Source organism: Melozone crissalis, unplaced genomic scaffold (assembly GCF_028551555.1).
Source record: "Melozone crissalis strain CALT ecotype California unplaced genomic scaffold, PUWL_Pcris_2 ptg000002l_1, whole genome shotgun sequence".
In the NCBI taxonomy this organism is placed as follows: Eukaryota; Metazoa; Chordata; class Aves; order Passeriformes; family Passerellidae; genus Melozone; species Melozone crissalis.
In genome coordinates, this window is record NW_026535780.1 from 1880011 (window position 1) to 1903354 (window position 23344).

Sequence of the window (23344 nt, forward strand, 5' to 3'; positions counted from 1 at the left end):
AATATGGGGAAAATTTATCTATAAAAATATACCTTCACAAAGCCTGGGCGCATGGGCACCCCATAAGCTGGATCAAGACAGGACTGATGATTTCCTTCCTTCCTTCCTTCCTTCCTTCCTTCCTTCCTTCCTTCCTTCCTTCCTTCCTTCCTTCCTTCCTTCCGCCCCTTCCTTCCTTCCGCCCCTTCCTTCCTTCCTTCCTTCCTTCCTTCCTTCCTTCCTTCCTTCCTTCCTTCCTTCCGCCCCTTCCTTCCGCCCCTTCCTTCCTTCCTTCCTTCCGCCACTTCCGCCACTTCCGCCACTTCCTTCCGCCACTTCCTTCCTTCCTTCCTTCCTTCCTTCCTTCCTTCCTTCCTTCCTTCCTTCCGCCACTTTCTTCCTTCCGCCACTTCCTTCCTTCCTCCTCTGTTTAATCCATCTCACCCTCTTCTCTTCCGTTCTATCCATTTATTCAGAACCCACTGCCAGTGCTTACACAGGAGGTCAGGGAGTAACTTAAATAATTTTCCACACCAAGTCTGCAATTTACCTATAAAACTTTGTAAACTTTGTCTGACTATTGTTGTTCCTTTTGCTCAGGAGCATCTACAAGGACTGAAAGCTCCCTTTCCCTTAAGGTGAGATGTCACACTTCCTTCCAACATTAAACATTATGCAATTCTAACAGGAAAAACATTGGCATTTATGGACACAGGTGCCTAAAAATCCCTAAGAAATCTTTTCTCAGACAGTTTTTCAGAGTAACCATCCCAACCTTCTCTATGAAACAGGACCTAATTGCTAAAATTTCTTCATTTGGATCTCATTTCCAGTGCTAGAAAGCCACCAGAGATCCAATCAGTATTGGCAACCTGTACTACAATCACCTTGTTAGCCAAAGTGCCTCGTGTGGGTCTGGGTGATATCTTGTTGTCTGATTTCTTGCTCCCACTATTGCTATATGCAGTCACGACACTGAGAAATTTTAGGAGGAATTTTAGCAACATAAATAAGGGCAAAGAAAAGCATATTTTCCTGATCACAGACTATCTGCCAGCCATTCAGATGGGAGGGGAGGAGCTGATTTAGGCTGCTAAATTTAATTAAAGCATATGTTCTTGAGCTCTGCAGTGGGATATCCTCAAATCTCCCTTACCTTGTCTCCTTTCCAGGTCATTACAAAGTTTAAATCACATTGAAAGGTTTTTGTTTCACTACAATATTTTTTCTCTATTTCCTCCAGAGAAATCATACAGAAACCCCTAGCAATAAGATATTAAGACCATTTGCAAGAGGACAGCAAAATTAAGATGCTTGGAAGATCAATCAGGAAAGCAGTTATCCCTTATTAAAGGTATTAAGAAATATAAGATGATGCCATTTATTGTTAGAAGACATAAAGGCAGATGGAAGATTAGAAGAGACACATGAGGAGCAGCCTGGGGCCACAGACTAAATTGGCATCAATGACACAGGTAAGGGAGGTCCTGTGTGTGGAAGCAAAAATTAGAAACCAAAAGGAAGGTGATGTTCTATGAAGTGCTTCCTTATCTTTTGCAGGTCCAGAGAGACTGGTGGAGAGGCAGAGTATGAATGTAAGACAACTTCAGGCTCAAATGACATGTGTAGAGTGTCAAAATCCAGCACAGGAGAGGCAGAGTTCACCTGTGGCATGGTCATTTAAAATCAGGGAGGCTGTGAGGGAGCTTTTAGAGTGGGGAGTGAGGGAAGTCAAACCAGAGCATACGGCTTGGGATGACATTTCTAAAGATGAAGACACAAAGGTAGGTGCCTCTCAATGAAGAATAGGTCATGGGAAGTAAGTACTCAAACAGAAAATGGAAAACAAAACATTTGACATTTGAAAAGGTTGTGGAGACAGGAGCTAACATGGCAGTTTTACTATGCAAATGCTGGAAACCTCAGAAATGCAGGTGATGGGACTGGCCTTTCTGAGCCTGAATGAGGAGAATGGAAATACACACACCAAAAACTTGGTGGAGGGAAAACAATCAAAGGGACACTGTATCAGGTAAGCCAGATGCTGTCAGGAGAGAGGAAAACAGATCAACAAGAACCTCTATGAACTGAAACTCCAGGCCAAGATGGAACAATGCACCTTTGGGCCAACAGACATTTCTACACACCTGTACAGTGGTACTGACTGATGTAAAAAATCCAAAAATGTAGGAATAGCAGGAAGGGGAATCATAAAATCATAGAATGGGTTGGGCTGGGTTGTGAGGATCATCTCATTAAATATCATCTCATTCAATCATTTTGCCATGGGTAGGGACTATCTTCTACTATTCCACGTTGCTCCAAGCCCTGTCTAACCTGGCCTTCACCACTTTCAGGGATGGGGCAGCCACAGCTTCTCTGGGAAACCTGTGCCAGGGCCTCCCCACCTTCATGGGAAGAATTTCTTCCAAAAATCCAGTCTAAATGTCTCATCTTTTTGTTAAAAAGATTCTATCACAATAGGCCCTGGTAAAAAGTCTTTCCCATGAGCAGCTTTAGGTACTGGAAAGGGCTCTAAGGTCTTACCAGAGGTTTCTCTGCTCAGCTGAGCTGAACATTCCCAACTCTCTCAACAGCAGAGCTGCTCCAGTTCTCTGGGCATCTTCACCTCCTCCTCTGGACTCATTCCAACAGGTCCACTACCTTCTTATCTCAGGGTCCCAAAAGCTGGAAATATAAGCTCAGGTAGGGTCTCACCAGAATTGGGTAGAGGGACAGAATCCCATCTGTTGACATGCCAGACACACTTCTGCTGCAGCCCAGGACATGGCCTCTCACCCACTAGCATCCTGAGGGATTTCAGATCCCTCCATGGAGACTGAGCGAAGATCACATCTGAGTCTGAAGCAGCAGCTGGTGACTGATCCCACAAGAAGATACACAACCCCTGGGCTGCTATAGAAATCTAGTTCAAAATCTCATCATGAAGTCAGCATCCTGCAGCAAATTCCACCACATACCTTGCATCAACATCCCAATGGGAGAAAATGGGCTGAGCATCCACCAAATCTCTGCTCAAATCCAGCAGCAGGACTGGGTAGAAAAAAAGCTCTTACAGAAAAGTTAAAAAAGGGAAGTTAAAGGAATTATATCCTTACAGATGTTGACAGTACCATCAGGGTGTTGAGAAGGAAACAAGTCACTGGTGTGATACTGGTTTGCTCTTGGACAAAAAAATTGAGTGAGTGTGGTTGAACAGGAGGGTAGAACTGATATTAGAAATAAGAAAGAAATATGGAAGAAACAGGGTTGATAAAAATCCCAGACCTGCTTCGAGAGGATGCCTGAAAAAAAAAAGTTTGCATTAAAAAGACAGAATAACCACAGACAAAACAGCAGGGCTGGATATATTTACCCAAGAGTTTTAGGGCAAATAAAAAATTAAATATCTGAATTATTAAAAACAATGTGCAATGTTTCACTTAAAGTGTCCCTGGTATGTGAAGACTGGAGAGGATCCAGGACAGATGCAGGGAACTGCAAACTTATAAACCTGACATCTGAACCAGACAAATTATCTGAAACTTTGATGAAGGAAGGTAAAAAGATTTCACTTCTGGTTAATTGCACCTTAAAGATTTCTTGGGTTTTTTTAATGGACTAACAAGTTGTCAATAGTCCAGAAAATAAACTTATTTTGGATGTCCAAAAAAAGTTTTAACAAAAGGTATTTAAAAGAAATAAGCAGCCTTGGGATAAGATCATCCTCTTATCTGGTCTTAAGTAATATAAATAATCTTTTAAAGGCAGGATGCAAAGGGTGGGAGCAACAATTTGGTTTATTTTGGTGCAAGGACTTGTGTCCTTAAATGAAGGTAATGGAAATTAAAATAAAACAAAGAACATTCTTCATGGAGTAGATGTCAGTCATGAAAAATATAAATGGACATTTTTATGAGCTAAAATCTGAGGAAGGAGTCAGCAAGGATCACAACAGGTTCAGGAAATCTCAGAACTCAAAGTAGCTGGAGATTGGCAGAGTGCTCATCAGAATCATCCTGAGCTCCTTCAGCACCCACTTTTGGTGAGGGGAGAAGATGGGTCAAATGTATGTGGGTCTAAAACAACACTGTTTTTTTAAAAAGTGTTTATTTTAAAACAGAAGGTGTTCAAATTTCTTATGGGCTTAATCTATCCAACCCATCCCACTGAAGAGGGAATTGACTGTCCAAAAGAAAAGATTGTCCTACAGAATACAGAGGCTTTGGGAGACTGTTTGGTCCATCCCCAAATCATCTCGACCATCACAAAAAAACCACTTCTACCGATGATTTGTGATTAATTCTGCTTTTGAAAACTTCCAACAGCCAAAATTCAGGTCTTCCCAGGTAGTTTGTACAAGTGATATACAAACCTTAATACCAGATAGTGGCTTTTCATATCTAAATTAAATCTTCTCCCACCAATCCAAGCCAATTTAAGCCAATGGCTTCTTGACCTATCCTCAGTGGGCATGTACAACAGTTTTTCTGTTTCTTTTTGCAGCAAGGCTTCATATATCAGACACGTTATTCCCATTTTCCCAGATCTTCAATTTTCTAGATTCACCAAGCTCATCTCTTTCAATGTTTGTAAGTAATTTCATTGTCTAGATCGTGGATCTTTCCTGCTGTTGTTCTTTGTTCTTTTCTCTCACTGCCTTATAGTGTGGACAGAAACTTCAACATAAGTTTTGCTCAGTCCTTATAAACACTGGAAAAAGCACTTTTACTTTTGGCATTGAATCCCCAAAACTTTGGTTTTATCTTTGGGCATTTTTAAAATTTTCTTTAGGAAATGGAAGATTTTCTCACATGTCTCAGACCAGTGTTACTATTTAAAAATGATTCTGCAGAGGCATTTGCAGTTTGAACAGAGTTATAATCTGTTGTGAGAGATGTATAAAATCATAAAATCACAGAATCATCAAGGTTGGAAAAGATCTCCAAGATCATGGAGTCCAAGCGTGGAGCCAGCATTACCAAGTCCATCACTAAACCATGTCCTTAAGTGCCCCCTTATGTAGTACAAATGTGTAGAAAACCTTTTACCTTTGAAAATGTGTTATTCAGGGGGAAAAAACTATTTACTGGATGACAGCAGAGGCAGGAAGAACAATTCCTGACTAATGAGTGGTAGTAACTGCAGCTTTAATAACAGTAACCAAATAGAGACTTGATTATGGTAGAGGAAATTCAGCCGTAAAAACAGATGAATAATTAAACCAGAATTAGACGTTTTAAGTCCAGATGTTTTTCTTATTTTCTATTTTTTCCCTATATTTTCTTATTTTCCTATAGATCCACTCATATTTCAGGGGATCCTTTTTCATTATTTCACAAGTGCAGCACAAAAAGGAGGTTTTCAGTTATGCTCTGGATACTTTAGATGCCCCAATGTCACTATAGGAGATGAAATAACACGAGGCGCACACACACTGTTGTTCTCAAGGCAAAAAAGGGAAGTTTATTTTATGACTCTAAAAGAATTTATAGATTTCTAAAAGTGACAGTGGATTGGAGGGTGAAAGTGCCACTTCTCCAATGACACTGGAGGAACCAACAGTCCATCAAATTTCTCTTCTTCTATAAAAGAATGCAAAACAACAAGTTATTTACAGAAAGTGTGTGAGAATGTTACAAGAATGTAAACATCAGAAGGCTTAGAAAATCTTAAAAAATCAGGGTGACACCTCAGAATGGTTTGGGTTGAAAGGGACTTTAATATTATCCCATTCCATCCCCTCTGCCATGGGCAGGGACGCCTTCCACTAGACCAGGTTGCTCAAAGCCACATCCAAGCCAGCCTTGGTGAAGAATTATCATAGGGAAGGAGGAAGCACTGAGATTTTCAGACCTGAAATCTCCTTCCATTCATGTCAGAATCCAGGACATCCCTCCGACTGTTCTTAGCAGCCAAGACCCCTGACAGGGGTGTCAGAGACCCTGGCACAGAGCCCAAAATGCCTGTGGTTTTGATTATGACCCGTGGAGCAAGTTACCAACCTTAGATGAAGATCTGCAAGCCATGACAAATTAAGCAGAATGATAGTGAATTTATCACAAGGTGAAAAAGTAGATTTTGGGGTTTTTAGAATGGGGACTCAGGGGGGCAAGACAGAGGGATCTGCATGTGTCCTGCCTTTCTCCTTCTTCTTCTTGGCCTCCATCTTCTGCTGTGATGTTGGCACTTTTAGATTGGTTCAGAGTAGAAGCTCACTGTCTAACATAGGTGATAGGTATTGGAAAGTAATTGTAAATATTGTACACGTAGTTTTTAGTATAAAGACATAACAACGCCCCAGGGGCAGGCAGAGTGTCTGGACTGTCCTGCTGAGTGGACCTTGGCAAGACAGGAGAAAGAATTTTATAGATAAGATACAATAAACAACCTTGAGACTGAGAAATTAAGAGCCCTGACTCCTTCTCCAAGCGCTGGGCTGGGAAAAGAGACTTTCCAACTTTTCTCGGGGTCACTCTGACCAGCTGGAGATCCCGACGCATTCACTCTTTGCTGTGCTTTCTTTGCATCCTTTGTACCTGCAGCTCCTGGGCCACAGCTCCTCTGTTCCCTCCATTTTTTCCCTCTGATTATCCAGGTGCAGCACTGCTGAACCGAGCGAAAGATCGCCGGTGTTTTGTCATGGAGTTAAGTGGAGTGAGGGATTTGTTCCGACCTCTGAGTTTTCCTTGCCACCAGCCCCGTTCCCTCACTGTTGTGTTACATCTGTTGCTCTCAGCATGGGCTCCTTTAGCTCTGTCAACATCACTTTCAGTTGCCACTTGTCATCCCTGCTCCGAGCTCGATTTAATATCTCCAGCTTCCATAAGCAAAACTGATCACCGGGATTACTGAGAGTATTGGACGTGCTTTATTGAGGAGGTGATTGACTTATCACTGCCTCAAAGTTTTTTACATTGGCTTGTGGCTTTTATTTTCCTAATTCAGATGCAGTCAGATGTCTCCAGAAAAGGAAGGGTCAGATGTAGCAACGCTCAGATAAATCCGAGTGAAATGCCACTAAAATCCAAAGCTATTGCTATTAATCCACAGCTATAACCAGATGTAACTGATGCAGGAATACACAAAGTATTGAAAATCATTTCTTTATGGCTCGTGAGTCTTCCTTGTGACTTACCAGACCTGCCAGGTGGTCACTAGCCTGGGACATATATTGTTGCCACTGCAGTACTTGATGAAAACATCTGTTTTATGCCAGATTTTGCTCGGTCCTGGAATTCAAGTCTCTCTTGGACTTTAAATAGACTGAAATAAGGTTGTTCAGGGATTAGCTGGCTTTTTCCAGACTCCTTTTATTGTTGCTATAATATCTTTTTTATTAAATTGCTCACAGGTAGCAACATGCGGATGTGCTGTGATAAGCTCTCTGAGCTGTGCTGTTTTCAGGGAATCTCAGGTCACTGGATGAATGTCTGGAAATAGGAAATAAGAGTCAGTCTTGGTTTTGTGAAGCATTCAGGCCGACTTGTGTTTGTTGTTGTGCTCCTTGCAGTTGACTGGCTCGGTGTGTAAAGCATTTGAGTGGAAAACAGCATTTTTATCAAATAAAAAAGTGCCTTTCCTACTGTGTGGTTGGCCAATTAATTCAGCATTGAAAAGTTGAGTACTGCTAAAAAAATCGGGTTTTTTTCCAGCAGTCTTCAGGAAAGCCACAAGCCCAGCCTAATAACTGAAAAGGGTAGGAAAAGAAATAGTAAAAGAAAGTAGGAATCTGGAAAGGAAAGAGGAGAATAATTTCTCATTTAAATCTGAAAAAAAACTGGACCAAACAAAGAAAGAAACTTCTGAAAAGAAGTTTTGTCAGGTTTGGTTTGGGTTTTTGTTCATTTGTTTTGTTTGGTTGGCATTTGCTGTTTTTTTGGAGGGTTTTGTTTGTTTGCTTGGGATGGGGGGTTTTGTTGGTTTTGCTTGCTTTTTTTGTTTGGTTTTTTGTTTGTTTGGTTTTCTTAAAGTGGAGACTCCTTAAGCACAAATGTAAAAGTACCTTAAATAAATAATTCCTGGAACATTTTAAAATCTGGAGAAATGTGTTTGTACATGCTCTGGACAAATATCCAGGCTGTCTCCTTCACCTGTTTGCAATGATAAATTGTTCTTTTTTCTTCCCCAATGGTTTAGTTGCCATGTTTACATCTGTGCCCTAATGGGATAAATTAGGCACTCTCTGACACTTTCTTGTGACATATTTTTTATTTACCTCACTCTTCCTGAATTTATTAACACTTCCAGTCAATCCAATACAGGAGAGAAGTAAATAGCACCTTAGACAATATACCTGGTGTTAACAACATAATCCAAATTATAACCTAAACCCCACACTTTATTTAATGCACGTTATTTGTCTGGGTTTTCCTGCTTTGTAGAAAAGTCCTGTGGTATAGGAATGAAATCCCAGTGAGTAATTTGTAAGGATGTAATAAGGTGTAACACAAATTGTTACAGGGAGGCCAAATCCACACAGCTCAGGGAAAAAGTAAGCAAGAGGACAATTGGACTACCTTTCCATAAATACTTCAATAGCCCAGCTATTAAGAGGTTATGATTTAAGATGATTCACAAAAGAAACCTGTGAGCCAAAAGGAAACTCCTTCCAAGGAGTGGAAGAAATTCCCTGAAGACACAGCCAGCCTTAGTGGGTAATCATCCCAACAGGGATGAGGTGAAAGCATCACAGCTGAGTTTATTTAAATGTTGTTAGAGATCCTCCATTTCATCTTCATGGAGGAATAGGGGCAATTTTCCAAAGCAGAAACACACTGACAGCTTCATCCCCAAGTCACATTTCCCAAACCCTTTCAGGTTCAGGGCCTGACCTCCAGGAGTTTTGTTCGTGTGGAATGAAATCGCTGCTTCCACCTTGGGAAACACCACACAGCATCTGGGAAACTGGGAACTTCCTCCCACTCAAAGATGAGGAATACGAAGATTAAGCCGTTTTAATAAAATTTTGGCCCCTGGAGCTTTTGGTTCCCATACAGCTGACTGAATATTTTTCAGATTTATAGATGTTATCACTGTGGGATGGAACAAAGCTGTTAATTACATGGGGTTTTTTCTTCCCTGAATTTAGAGAAAGCAACATCTTAATGACGCACAATGCCTTGCTTATGTAAAAGACCTGACTTCCACACCATGCCAAAAACCCACCCTCAGTCTTTCTAAAAGCTGTTACAGATCAATAAGCAGCTGTTAATAACAAGGACCAGCCCTGCTGCACACAATGAGAAGGTTTGCAACAGCTCAAATTCCTCAGAAGAAAAATGTCCCAAGAGAATGTGCAGCATTATTATTGTATGAATAACGCACGTATTGATTAAGCAGTATTTCTCCAGCTCCAAAATGCAAAACCAGCAAGATGCAGCCTGCAAACCAAAGCAGTCATATGAGATTTATCCCACTGTAATTTTTATGATTGCTGTCCCTTGGAATACTTGGGCTGTTTTATATTGGCACGTGTTTATATATTTCTTTTCTTATTTACTTTCATGAGGCTCACGCTGGAGGTAAATATGATTTGTACTGAAAATTACTGCAAAATTTTCACAGTGGTTTTTGAAATGTAATCTATGCTTCTTGCAGGATTAACTCATTCTTCCTCCACCCTCAAAAAAAAAAAAACACCCAGCAAGACACAGGTCTTTGCACATGTAGCTGTAGTCAGAGGATTTTGCAGACGACAAGCAGATAGCTGTATTTCGTTATCAGTATATTTTTATGTCCCTTCTCCTAAGGGATTTTCCTCAGAGTCCACAGAAATAAATGATTATTAATGCAGCAAAAGATGGAGGCAACTGCTCCGATAGCAGCTCGGTGCTGTAAAACCCTGAAGTTTATGGAGGCTCAGGTGGCCCCTCAGCCCTTTTAAAGCTTTTTTTAAGCAGGGCTACTGGTGCAGAACTCCATTTCTGAACAGGCAGCTGGCTTGTCAGTCCCTTGTTAAAATGAATTGTTGGTTAAAGGCTCTATCAAGAAAATCCTCTTTATAACTCCTTTTGCAAGCCAGCCACCACGTAAAGCTGCTGTCGCTGGGCAAATAAAAAGCGAACTCCTCGCAAGTACAGTTGTACTCCAGACTGTTCTATCAAAGCACTTGGGCTGGGTGAACCTCCAGTCTCAGGCTGCAATTTGTGGTGTTTTGTAGAGAATTAGTGACTTTAGCAGCAGGAGGTTGGTGGGGTTTATTCATTTATTTCTGTGAGCAGTGCCCTGGGCACTGAGGCTATGAAGGAGGGCATGGACCTGTCAGGGAATCACGGAATCATTAAGGTTGGAAAAGACCTGGAAGATCACTGGGTCCAACCATTCACCCGGTACTGCCAAACTCACCACTCAACCCTTTCCCCAAGCGCCACATCTACACTTCATTTGAGCATTTCCAGGAAAGGTGAACCCACTACTTGACCTTTAGAATGCTTGGCCAGCCTTCCAGTGAATAATTTTTCTTGATATCCAACTGGAATCTCCCCTGGTGCAACTTGAGGTCACCCCTTTTCAGGCTATCTCTTGTTATTTGGGAGAAGAGACCGACTCCCCTCATGGCTACACCTTCCTGTCAGGGAGCTGCAGAGTGATGAGGAGACCCCTGAGACCCCATTCTACAGATTAAACACCCCCAGCTCCCTCAGCCGTCCCTGAGGAGGATGAAGGTGGGAATGAGGGGGATGAGGGAGATAAGGAAGATGAGGAGGATGTGGACCAAGGAACGTCCCCCGGAGTGGTGGCAGGCGAGCAGCGAGTCCTGAGGGGCGGCCCCGGGCCGCGCCCTGAAGAGGGAGGTGCTCAGAGGTGGGCGGGGCTCCCTTTGGGCCGTCCCCTCCGCCGATTGGTTGCCGGGTGAATGGGACGGCACTCCGCGTCGCGATGCACTCTGGGAGTTGTAGTCCAAAAGGGATGTTCTGTCGGCGGTATCAGCGGGATGTGGACTACAACGATGAGGGGGGAGGAGGGGACACGTGGTCGCGGTGGGCGGGGCCGAGGTGGTCACGTGATGTTTGGGTGCCGGCGGTGACGGGCGCTCGGCGGCAGGTGAGGTGCGCGCGGCGGTGCCGCTGAGGCGACAGGGGGGGGTGACACGGGCTGGGAACGTGGGACAGCGGTGACACTGGGGCTGTGAGACACGGGAACCGGGCTGGGCTGGCACTGGGGGTCTGTGTGACACGGGGACAGGCGTATGTGTGTGTGTATGTGTGACATGGGCACAGGCATGGCCTGGCGCTGTGTGTGGGCGTGCGACATGAGGACAGCGCTGGCCTGGCACAGGTTCGGTGGGGAGGGCGTGTACATGGGGATGGGGCTGGGCTGGCACTTTGAGGGCGTGTGACATGGGGACAGGCTGGCCTGGGGGTGGGCGACGCGGGCACAGGTGTGTGTGACTTGGGGACACGGCATGGCGCAGGGGGGATGTGACATGGGGACAGGGCATGGCATGGGGGGGATGTATGTGATATGGGGATAGGGCTGGCACAGGAGGTATGTGTGTGACATGGGGACAGGGCTGCCCTGGCATAGTTTGCGATGCGCATGTTACTTGGGGACAGGGTTGGCACAGGAGTTTGGGGTGTGCATGTGACATAGGGACAGGGCTAGCACAGGGGGCACGTGTGTGACATGAGGCATGGCACAGGGTGTATGTATGTGACATGGGAACAGGGCTGACCTGGCATAGTTTGGGGTGTGCATATGACATGGGGACGGGGTAGCACAAGGGGGGTGTGACATGGGGACAGGAGTGCCCTAGCACAGGGGGCAATGTGTGACATGGGGACAGAGCTGGGTTGGCACAAGCTGGGGGGTTGCGTGACGTGGGGACAGATCTGAGCTGGCACAAGCTGAGTGGGTGTGTGACATGGGGACAGAGCTGGGTTGGCACAAGCTGGGGGGTTGCGTGACGTGGGGACAGATCTGGGCTGGCACAAGCTGAGTGGGTGTGTGACATGGGGACAGAGCTGGGCTGGGACAAGCTGGAGGGCTGTGTGATACAGGGATAGGGCTGGCACAGGGTCTGTGGATGGAAACTGGGAGCAGTGGCTGCTGTTGCAACAGTGTTTTTTGTGTGTAATGAGTGATTTGGGGACAGGGCTGTGAGCAGGGAGGGACACGTGTGAGGGTGCTGTGGACCACACCTGTGTCCCATGTCACCAGTGACTGGGTGAGGATGGGATGTGCCTGCGCCCAGTTTGTCACTGTCCCATAGCTGCTGAGGAAGAAACCCTGATTTATCAACTTCCAGCACAATGATAACTCTGGGAACTGCTCCTGGCTTGTCTCGTGCCCCATTTTTTCTCAATTTTAACCTCACACAGGGCATGATGTTGTTTATTTATCACTTTTTCCTCTTCCAGGCAAATTCAGGAGCTTGAGGCAGTGGGATGGCTTTGGAAGTACAAGGAGAGGAAATAAAACCACTTTCAAATGTACAAAGCGCCGCTTTCTGCGGTGGCCCTCGGCTGACTGCAGAAACTTTTTTTTTTTTGGGTTGCTTTTGTAGTTGGAAAAGTGTTTGTGGTTTGAAGCTTTTAATAAAAGCTCCCCCAAGCTGTGGGGTACAATTAACCTCCGGCATCTGGCGCTGGAGTGGACTTTGCTGGGGAAACTTCGTGTTCCCATGGAAGTGCTCGGTGTCTTTGTGTGTATATCAAAAAGCAGAGGGTTTGCAGAGCTAAAAGCACGTTTCATTCTGCCACCAGCACGCTGAATACGCCCTGCAGAACCCTCTTCTTGTTAGCATTTGAAGTTGTCGGTGACATTTTGCAGCTTGAGGTGCATCCTTGTGTCTGGGAGTGCTGCAGGAACAAGGAGATGTTTGTTTGCAAACCCTTGCGTGGGGTGGCGGCTCCAAGTTTTGCTTTGTGCTTTATTCTGCACAGAGGATTTAGGATTCAGCTGACTGAATCCTTAATTTTTACTAGCTGTGGAGTGGGAAGGATTGATTAAAATATGAGGGGTTTTCCCCCACCCTTTTTTTTTTTTTTTTTGGTTAGCAATAAGGTTTATACTTTATGAAGCATTTATCCCTTTTTCCAGGCTGTTTTTTCCCCCTTTGCAGTTGGGCTGTGAAAATACAGTGCTCAATCCTGCCCTGCTGGGCTCTGCTGTGGTCCAGGTGTCCCGGGTCCAGGTGTTTCTGTTCTTTAAGTCACCACTGACTCAGCCCAGCTGCTGTCTGACCCCTTGATGCTCTCCTGCTCTGCTGTCTGCTCCAGCTGTGATGCCCTTTTCCATCTCATCTCCAGGCTGAGCTCTGGCTGTTGTCTGGAGTGTTAATCATGGAATCATGGAATGGGTTGGGTTGGAAGAACTCTCAAACACCATCCAGTTCCACCCCCCTGCAATGGGCAAGGACACCTTTCTCTGTCCTGGGTTGCTCCAAACCCCATCCAACCTGGCCTTGGACTCTTCCAGGGATGGGGCAGCCACAGCTTCTCTGGGCAGCCTCTGCCAGGGTCTCCCCCCACTGTCAGTAAGGAATTTCTTCGTTAAATCCAATTTAAATCTACCCTCATTTAGTTCAGTGATATTCCCTTTTCTCCTATCACCCTGTACCCTCCTGGAAAATCCCTCTTCTTTGTGTTGATGCAAATCAGGTTTTTAAATCCCTGATGTGTCAGGGCATTGCTGTCCTACCCCTTGTTGCCCTCCTGCTTTGCCAGCTGCAACATCCTTTTCTCTCTCATCCTCAGTCTGGTTTCTGGACTTCTTCTAGGGTGTTAAATGTGCTGATTCCCGTTTTCCAGTGGTCATCCATGCAACAAATCACCCTTCCTGTGCTCCAAGGCCTCCCACCTTCCTGGTTTGCTTTTGTTTATTAATGCAACTAAAAATTAGCTTGACCAGTAATGCAGCTTTGATGGATGTGGGAGAGGCTGATCAGTGCAGCCACGTGTCCTGCTTGATCCAGGCTTCTTGTTCAGATTCCATCCCTGTTTCCTCCTGTTCTTGTGTCTAAATCAAGAATTACAGGGTGGTGAGGCAATGAACCAGGCTGCCCAGAGGAGCTGCGGGTGCCCAATCCCTGAAAATATTCAAGGCTGGGTTGGATGGGACTTGGAGCTACCTGGGATAGTGGAAGGTGTCCCTGCCCATGGCAGAGGTTGGAACTGGATGAACCTAAAGGTCCCTTCAATCCAAAGTGTTTTGTGATTCTGTAGTTTATTTTGTTAAGACGGGTTGAGTTGAGTTTAGTTGGCCAAAGAGACTGGTAGAACAGAGATTTCAATATTTTATTCCCATCCTCTCTTATGCAAGCAACCTCATTCATTTTCTCACAGCGTTTATTTATTTATTTAAAATATTTTAAACGTCTTATAATTTACTCCTCATCACCCTCACAACCCTCTGGTGTGACCAGGTTTCCCTTCCTGCTCTGGGTCTGGAGAATCTTTACCAGGAGTGGAGGAAAAATAAATATTCTGTGTCTTGATAAATTTGCACATAAATATTACAGCACTTAAAATGTAATTGAAAAGAAATAAAAAAGAGGGAAGCTGAAAATGAATGAGAGTATGTGCTTCCCCTTCATATATATATATATGTATACATATTTAAAATGGTATTTTGAATTGTTGGTTCTTCTAGGATTTCAAGAATATTTAAATACCAAGTGTGAAAGGGCAAATAATATCAAGATAAAAATAACACTTTCGATTCCCTGCCTGTACCATAAACACATTCTGCTCCATGAAAGTGGAATGAACTGTTAAAAACTTGTAATTTACTTTTCCCATCTTTATTATCCTCCTTCCTACAGTTCACCTGCTTTGTGCAGTGAGGTGAGTTGGGTGGCTCTCACTTGGGTTTTTATGGACCTTCCAAGTGTTGCTGGTGCTTCAGAGGATTGGAAATTGGTGACACCTGAGGGGTTTAGGTGGGCAGGAGGAGACTTTGTTTTATTTAAAGTTGGAATTGTCATTGTCGGGGCAAAGGCTGATTGCACTGGAAAGGACTTGTGTGTCCAGGTTTCGTCCCAGTGAGGAAGGATGGATGGATGGATGGATGGACAGATTGGTGGATAGATGGATTCGTGGATGTGTGGGTGACTGAATCTTTCCACTCAGGACATGGTTGGTCTTGTGTTTCCACCTCTGGTGTCTGGGCTGGGGGATGAACAGATTGAGGCAGTTCTGTGGAGAAGGACTTGAGGGTGCAGGTGGATGAGAGGCTGGACATGACCCAGCCACTGCACGTGGAGCCCAGAAATCCAAGCGTGTTCTGGGCTGCATCCAAAGCTGGGTGGGCAGGGGCTGAGGGGGTTCTTCTGCCCCTCTGCTCCTCTCAGGTGAGACCCCACCTGCAGAGCACAGATGGGACATGGAGCTGTTGGAGCAAGTCCAGATGAGGCCACCAAGGGGATCAGAGGGATGGAGCCCCTCTGCTGTGGAGCCAGGCTGGGAGAGCTGGGAGAGCCTGGAGAAGAAAAGGCTCCAGGGAGGGTATAAAGTCCCCAAAGTGCCTAAAAGGGCTCAAGGAGAGCTGGAGAGGGACTTTGGACAAGGATCTGGAGTGATACAACAGGGAAAATGCCTTCCTACTGGCAGAGAGCAGGTTTAGATTCAATATTAGAAAGAAATTATTATTGTGAAGGTGAGGAGGCTCTGGCACAAGTTTTCCAGAGAAGCTGTGGCTGCTTCATCCCTGGAAGTGTCCAAGGCCAGTTTGGAAGGGGCATGGAGCAACCGGGGATAGTGGAAGGTGTCCCTGCCCATGGAAAGGGGGTTGGAACTGGATGATCTTTAATGTCCTTTCAAGCCCAAACCATTTTATGATTCCTGACCATTAGAATGTGTGTGTTTTCCTATAACATGATCCCCTCAGTCTAAATTTAATCCAGCTATTTATGCATGAGCCTAACTCACAACTGGAGTATCAGAATGTACCTCCATGATGGAGTTTGTGGGGGAAATGCTGCAAAACTTCTTCCACAGCAGCATCACCAACCTTTCAATGTGCATTGTATTTTTCAGAACACTTTTTGCCGCGTGCAAATCCAAAGTGTGGCCCCAAACTGGCGTTGGTGTTTTTGGCACAGGGCACCACAAGGCTGGAGGAAAGCTCTGCCCTTTGTTTGATGCTGAACAGAAAGCTTCATAAAATATTGGTGCTTTTTTCCTACTGCAAAACAGCCAGAAGTGTCTGTATTTTGCTGTCAGAAAGGCTATTTGTGGTTTTTAATAATACACTGTATTTCCCAAAGAATATGGTCAAGATAAGAATCCTACTCCCTATTTTTTTTTCTGCTTGCCTTGCAAATGGTGGCGTCTAAGATTAAAATAAAACAAGAGTTAAATTAATCTGATTTAACACTTGCAAGGAGGTTTCTATTTAAAACTCTTTTTCTTCGAAGTGTCACTAGTCAGGAAATTCAGTAGGCAGGTGCCATCTCTTTGTTGCAGTGCATGGGCACATCTCTGCAGTGTTTCTGATGATGGAAAAAATAGCATTTAACAAAAATAAAAAAGGGACAGGATGCATTATATTTTTTATTTTTTTATGTCCATTTACTGTGTCCATTAGAAAAGCAAAGATTGCACTGATAATCAGTTGCTTTTTAAATATATCCTGAAGATTGGTACAAAAATAAGAAGAAATGGTGTATCAGCAGGTGGTTTTGAATTATTTTTTTTTTCTGGGATGCAGAGGCTGTGGGGAAAAGCTCTCCCAAGGGCCATTTAGGTGTTTTGTCAGTTCATCTGCTGAGATGCTGCAAGAAAAATCTGGAAAATATTTCCCGGCTTCTCCTTGAATGAAGTCAAACTTGGCTGGAATACCTATACTTACTATTTTTATTTTTTGGTAAAATTCCTTTTTTTGGAACTAAATACTGATGTTGGGTTAGGTGATGATCTTTTCACACTCTCTGTCATCTCTTTCTTAAATAAAAGCAGAAAATAACTGCAAAATGTTTGATGCTCTTCATTGCATAATGTTTGTTTTGTTCTTGCTCTGCTGTCCCCCCTGCTGCAAAGCCAGACATTGCAAAAATAAGATTTTTTTGAGGTTATTGAGGACTTTATTAGTCCTCCTTCTCCTCTCTGCATACATTTATTGTCATTCTGGTCTTGAATAACTTGGCCATGTATTTTTTTTCCCCTTGTAGGACTCCTCCATCATCTGGTGCATGGAGTAAAGGAGTGCAGGAGACAGCCGTGCTGTAGGATTTTATTCCAGAGCTGTTGCCATAGTTCTTATTTCTGTAAAATAAAACATTTTCTTCTTCCACGAGAGACTTTGATCATGCTCATTGCTGAAACCTATTGCTTTTTTTTCCCCATTTTTAATGAATCTTCTTGTGATGCTACTGCGTGGAGGAGGGAGGTGCCTCCTTTGTTTTTCTACATGTGAAAAACCAGGCAGATTTGGAGGTGTTATAACCCAGATTTTTGGATTAACCCATTTCTGGGCTGTGTGAGATGCCAGAGACTCAAATATGGTATGAGGGAGCTCCCAAACTTGCTATTAATGGCTGCTTTGTAAAAAATCCCATACAAAGCCAGGAGTTCTGTTTTCTTCGTCCTTCTTCCCCAACTTTGAAATTCCCTAATTTTTTGTGAGAGGAAAAGAGGGAATGGCTTTAAGCTGAAGGAGCTGAGCGACTGGTCTAGTGGAAAGTGTCCCTGATCATAACAGGGGTTTGGAATGAGACAATTTTTAAGGTCTCGTCCAACCCAAACCATTCTGTGATTCTGTGATTTACAGACATGTGACATCTCATGACTGTCACTACAGTCCTCATGCAGTGGTGCTGCCTGCCCAGCTACTGTGCCCCAGTTTTTGGGGTGTCTTAGAGGAACAAAATCCTCCTGGGCTGTTCAGGGAAGATTTGGATGATGTCTCACTGGGTCTATGAGTTCTGGAATAGTCACTTCAATTTTAGATTCATTGAATCACAGAACAGTTTGGGTTAGAAGAGACCTTCAGGATCATCTCATTCCAGCCCCAGCCATGGGCAGGGACACCTTCCACCAGACCAGGCTGCTCAAAGCTCCATCCAACCTGGCTGTGGACATTCCAGGGATGGGAAATGCTCAGGATCACAGGGACCAGTGGTTGCAACTCACTTTAGGTAATTGCAATTAGATTTGAGCTGAATTATTAGCAAATGCTTTACAGCATCCCATATCCCAGCATGGAGATGTTCACCATGCTCCAAGTTCTTCTGATTTTGGAGATAAAAATGCTGCTGTGCATCTGGAGATGGGGAGGTTGATGAGACTGCAGAAGTGCTGGGTAGCACCTTGTTTCATATAACCCTGTACGTGACAGAAATTCTTGTTGGAAGCTGCAGGGCTTCAGATTTCCCTTTGTGTGAACTGAATCAAGAGCTAAACCTTAATACAGCTTTTTACTATATTTTTTCCCCCCAAAAACAATTGATTTGTGATCCTTTGTGACACAATTCGCTTTCTAGACTCTCATGAGAGCCTCCTAATTTCTAAATACCTGACTTATACAAATTTAGACATAGTGTTACATAGCTAGAGATGTGATTCACTTCCAAGTGTATCAAATGTCTTCTATTGTGTGCTGGTAATCTCCAGCTGCTCCCTTACCTGAGGGCCTGTTGCTGCTGGGGTGACCCTGATGTCAGTCCCATCAAATATTCTGCTGCAGGTTGTGGATGCTCAGGGAAAAAGTATGAAAAATTAACCTTATAAAATACATATGTTATTGAATTAACAACTAATTTCTGTAATACAGTGCATAAGACCATATATATAAAACTCAAATATTTATAATAATACTGAATGTGGTTTTGTTTGCTTTTTTGTTCTGGTTTTTTTTTTTTTTTTTGCCTTTGTTTTAAGGAATTAAAAATTTTAGTCTCTTCTCTGCCAAAAGTGATGTGGGATTGATGTGGGCAGGATGAGGCCATGGTGAATACTCATAGCTGTGATCAGGGAAACTTGTCCAACCTCTTGATCCTCCCCATCCTCTTGCTTTAAAATCCCATGCAGGTTTTAAAGCTATCCAGAGCTGCAGCGATGGTGAAAAATCAAGTCATTTTACTAAATCTACTTTTACTAATGATAAATATAGTAAACCCCTAAAATAATTAAAATAATGATGCTTAAATTGTGTTGAGGTTACTGCATGCTAGAGGTTCAGTTTCTCAGAGTCAAGGACCTTCAGCTTCCATTAACATCAAATGCTCAAAGATGGTAGTAGGTGGCAAAATGTGGGTGTGGAAGCCCGAGAAATTCTGTCCAAAGCTTTTTGACACTTGTCTTTTAGAGAAAAACTGTGTGCTTTCCAAAGCTCTCCTAAGTTTTGATCATGCACCATGGGGATGGTGTATGATCATATTTTCATACTTATGGGTTAGTTTTTAAAAATGTAATGGATTCTGTCCTAGCCGAGTGCCCAAACCAGCCCTTGGAGAGACGTCTTAGCAAGTGGTGAAAACAGGATTGCAATATTTGTGTAAAACAGGACACCTTTTAATTTGAAAAAGCAAACTGAGACTCCCATTACAGGTATTTTCCTGTTGATCATCTTCAGAGCTGAGGCAGGTGGGTTTCATAGGATCCTAGAATTGTTTGGCTTGGAAGGGACCTGCTTCCAACCCTCTGCCATGGGCAGGGACACCTTCTGCTATTCCAGATTGCTCCAAACCCCATCCAACCTGGCCTTGAACACTTCCAGGGATGGGCCATCCACAATTTTTCTGGTTTTGTCTCCTTTGTCCCAAACATGAGGCAATCATGAGACTGGAATTCTGGTGGGTTGGGTTTTTTTTTTATTCTTATGGGAATACTGGCAAATTAATTGTCAAGATCCTTTTCCCTGTGCATGGAAGCCAAGGTCTGCTTTTTTATTTTCTTTTTTTAATTTCTATTTTTTGCGTATTGTTCAGGTGTACCTTTGTTTCCTTTCATATCTAAAGATATCACACAGGTTCTGTAGTCTTCAGGCTTGCACTTCTCTCTTTGGCCAGTTCTTTTCCTACTGCACTGTGCTTGCCTTCCATTTAAAAAATAATTATAATTTAAGTGTAATCTCAGAAACAGAGTTGTGCATCCTAGTCCTGTTTGTGTGGCATTTGAGCACAGAGTATAAAGAGTGTACAGAAAATAGTCTGGAGATCCTCCTATCCCCAGGGGCACTCACTGCCTCTCTGCCTGTACTTCCTGAATTTGAGCATCTCTTTTCCTTTTCTTCCTGGTGAGACCAAAAAAAAGTTTTTGAATTTTCCTTTGTGGCTGTTTTGTGGGTTTGAGATGCTGCTGGCTCCTTCAGCACCATCAGGGTGTGAGATCCTCCTGCTGGGATGGTTTGGCTTTTGCTTCTTTCCTCCACCAGCAGAAGGGAAATTACTTTTCAAAGTTTGTGGTTCTTCCTTGGCTGGGGCAATAAGCCAGGTCCTTGGAAGCAAGTGGTGGCCTGCAGGGTAAGGAGATGAGTGGTCTCCACTGGTCATTTACATGCAGTTCGTAGAAGGATTTAGGTTGGAAGGGACCTTCAAGATCGTCTTGTTCCAATCCCCCTGCTGTCAGCAGGGACACCTTCCACTAGACCAAGCTCCATCCAGTCTGGCCTGGAACAGTTCCAGGCAGATGAGTCCCTTGGCTTCTTCCCTCTACAACAACTTGGTCGAGGGACACTTCTGGACTTGATGTCCTCCTTGCTTCTCTCCCACACCCCAGAGAGGCAGCTGGTTATCATGAGTGGATGTCATCTCCATGGACATCATCTCAAAGCTTACCAGCATCATGATAAATCCCTTGTTATTGGCTGGAGCAATGTCCTCTGGTGGTTCTCCAACCTCTATTTCCATTAACTCACCATCCTGGGCAGACTGAGCCTGGATATTTTGCCTGGCTGGCTGCAAAGCACTTTGCTAAGTTCTCCTGAGCAGACCAGGGTGACCTTGCACTCGGTGATTTGGTAGCTGGGCTCCGATGCCGATTCCCTGCGTGGCATCTCATAAATAGCTCCAGTTTTCAGTTTCATTTCCCAGACCTGTTTACACCTTGCCAGAAATAATTACAACCTCTGAGCCTGGGGTTTGCTGGGTGAGGGGGAGGAGGGCAAGGAGAAAAACCTGCAATCCGTGTTTTTTCATGCGCTGTCGTCAACGTGGTGCTGCCAGCGGGATTGGGATCTCCCTTCTGGGGCATGAATCAGGCTGTGCTCGCATCCGCCGGCATCGCTCCCCTTCTGTGCTTGAGAATTCTTCCCCTTCCTCTGTTCAGCATTATCTTAAATTCATATCCCAGGCGGTGTCTCCCTCACCTGCTTTATTACCTCTTAATGTGTTTTCCCAAGAATGTCTCGCACGCGGATAAACCTCTCCCGCTGCCCTTGTAAAACCAGTTCTTTCTGCGCTCTTCCTCCTCCAGCGCCTGTGCATTTTTCCTCCATCCATGCAGAGCTACTTCTCTCCTTCTTGCCATGTTTTCTTGAGCACCTTTGGAGCCTGAGCATTCTCCTGGAGAAGCGGGTGGATGCCATCACTGCCGGCTTTGCATCCGAGCCGGCGCTCGCTGTGGTCATGTGTGGAGCCAGTGGGGAAGGCAGGAATATTTTTAGCCTGCACTTCTGTGAGCTGCTCAGGGGGCCGCCCACAGCAGAGTATTAAAATAATAGCAGGGACATTGGGTAAGCTCTGCAGCAAAATGTTGATATGCAAATTGCCATCTTAAGAGCAAACCTCAAGGCGATTTTTGGCAATGCATGCAAGGCTCCAGAGCGGTGTGTTTTGAATAAAGATTACAGCAAAGGGATTTTGCCTGGAGGCCACACTCGTCTCATTTATTCTGAAGCTTAGCAGAGCTGGTAATTCAGTGTTGGAAGCCAACAGGGTGAAACGTATGCACCTTTAAAAAGGTATTAGATTAGCATTGGTGAAACAAAATGTCACGTCACCTCTGTAACTGAAATTTCCAGGCTTGCAGGAGCAATAAATTCGGTTGGATTTCATTTGCAAGCAGTTCCTGGGCGCTGTCCAAGGAAGAGGCGGCTCTGATGGCAGCAGAGTTGGTTTGGGAGGTTTTGAGGCATTACCTGGTGAAAAAAATGAGCTTTTGCCAGCTGATTCCACATTTCTTGGACTTTTTCTCTTCAACTTGGTGGTGGCTGGCTTGGCTGTTGGAAACCTTGCAGTAAGAAATCAGATCACACATGAATTCCTTATTTTTGTTGGGGTTTTTTTGGTTTATTTTCCTGGCTGTTGAGTTCATGTTGGCACTACTAGGAAGGAAACAGCAGTAAATTTGTAGTATATTAGAACAGTTTGAGTTGGAAGGGATCTGAAAGATCATTTTGTTCTGACCCTCTGCTGTGGGCAGGGATGCCTTCCAGTAGACCAGGTTGCTCCAAGCCCTGTCCAGCCTGGCTTTGGACACTTCCAGGGATGGAGCAGCTACACTGACATTTATAATGTCATGTCGAGCTTCCCATCCACCAATATCCTCAAGTCCTTCCTCTTGTCAGGGCTTTCCTCAATGGAAGATTTGAATTCTTTCGTTTATTCCAGTTATTGAGGAGCAAGGATGAAATTGTAGGTGTTTTCATTATTCTTTGTTTCCTTCACCCATCAATGCCTGGGCATTGATAGGTAAAGGAAAAATTCATATCACAACAAATATATTGCTCTAGAATTGAAAAGTGGCAGTAAATTAAAACAACATGTGAATTTTGGTGGTTTTTTGAATTTTTTTCATTCTTGAAGACTGTTACAAATCCATCCCTTTTAGAGGTTGGAGAGAGATGATTTTGAGTGGGAATACAAGTAGTTGGTAGCTAATTTTTCTCACTTTGAACGAAGCATGGAAGAACCAGGTGGCTGAGACTCTGTGGGAACACATTCTGACTTTGATACAAGTTTGTGTTGATCAGATCTTAGTTCACTTGTATCCTTTTACTTTAATTGCGTGTTCCAGCACCATGAGACTTTTAAATATCAGATTTTGAGAATGTTCTCTGCCAAAACTGCACGCTTTAAGTGCAGATCCTGTTGGCAGGCATCTCAGGAGCTGTTGACTTCCCTCTTTTGCAACCTCATCCTCTCTTGCCGAGTTTTTTCCCTCCTTAAAATTCTAACATCATTTGATAAAATAGCCAAGCTCATGGGTGTGTAGCCCTGTGAAGATCACTGTGTCCTGCCTGCATCCCAACAGAGCCAAGTGAGAACAAGAAAAACATCTTGGAGTTTGGTTCAGGCACATCTTGCTTGGATCTTGTTTGTGTCTGTCCTTTGGTGCGTCCTGCTTCTCCCTGGCCTTAAACACAAGATGCTGGTTTAGTCTTCTCATGTTTCCTTGTGCCTTGATGAAGTATTGATTTTTCCCTCCAAGGTGATGAAACTCTGGTCCTGACTTTGAAATGCTCCAGGTCTCCACCTCTCCAT

General features: G+C 44.1%; 1 protein-coding gene across 4 annotated transcripts in view; it reads left to right on the forward strand.

The window, feature by feature from the left end:
• Positions 1-10992: 10992 nt before the first annotated feature.
• The window catches only part of TSNARE1 (t-SNARE domain containing 1), a 470571-nt gene continuing 458219 nt past the window's right edge, over positions 10993-23344 (forward strand). For 2 of the 4 annotated variants that reach the window (XM_054295392.1, XM_054295260.1), the window contains exon 1: positions 10993-11025. The gene's annotated coding sequence lies outside the window, so the exon portion shown is untranslated. The remainder of the gene's footprint in view (positions 11026-23344) is intronic. The other 2 variants (XM_054295195.1, XM_054295333.1) reach the window with 1 other exon arrangement.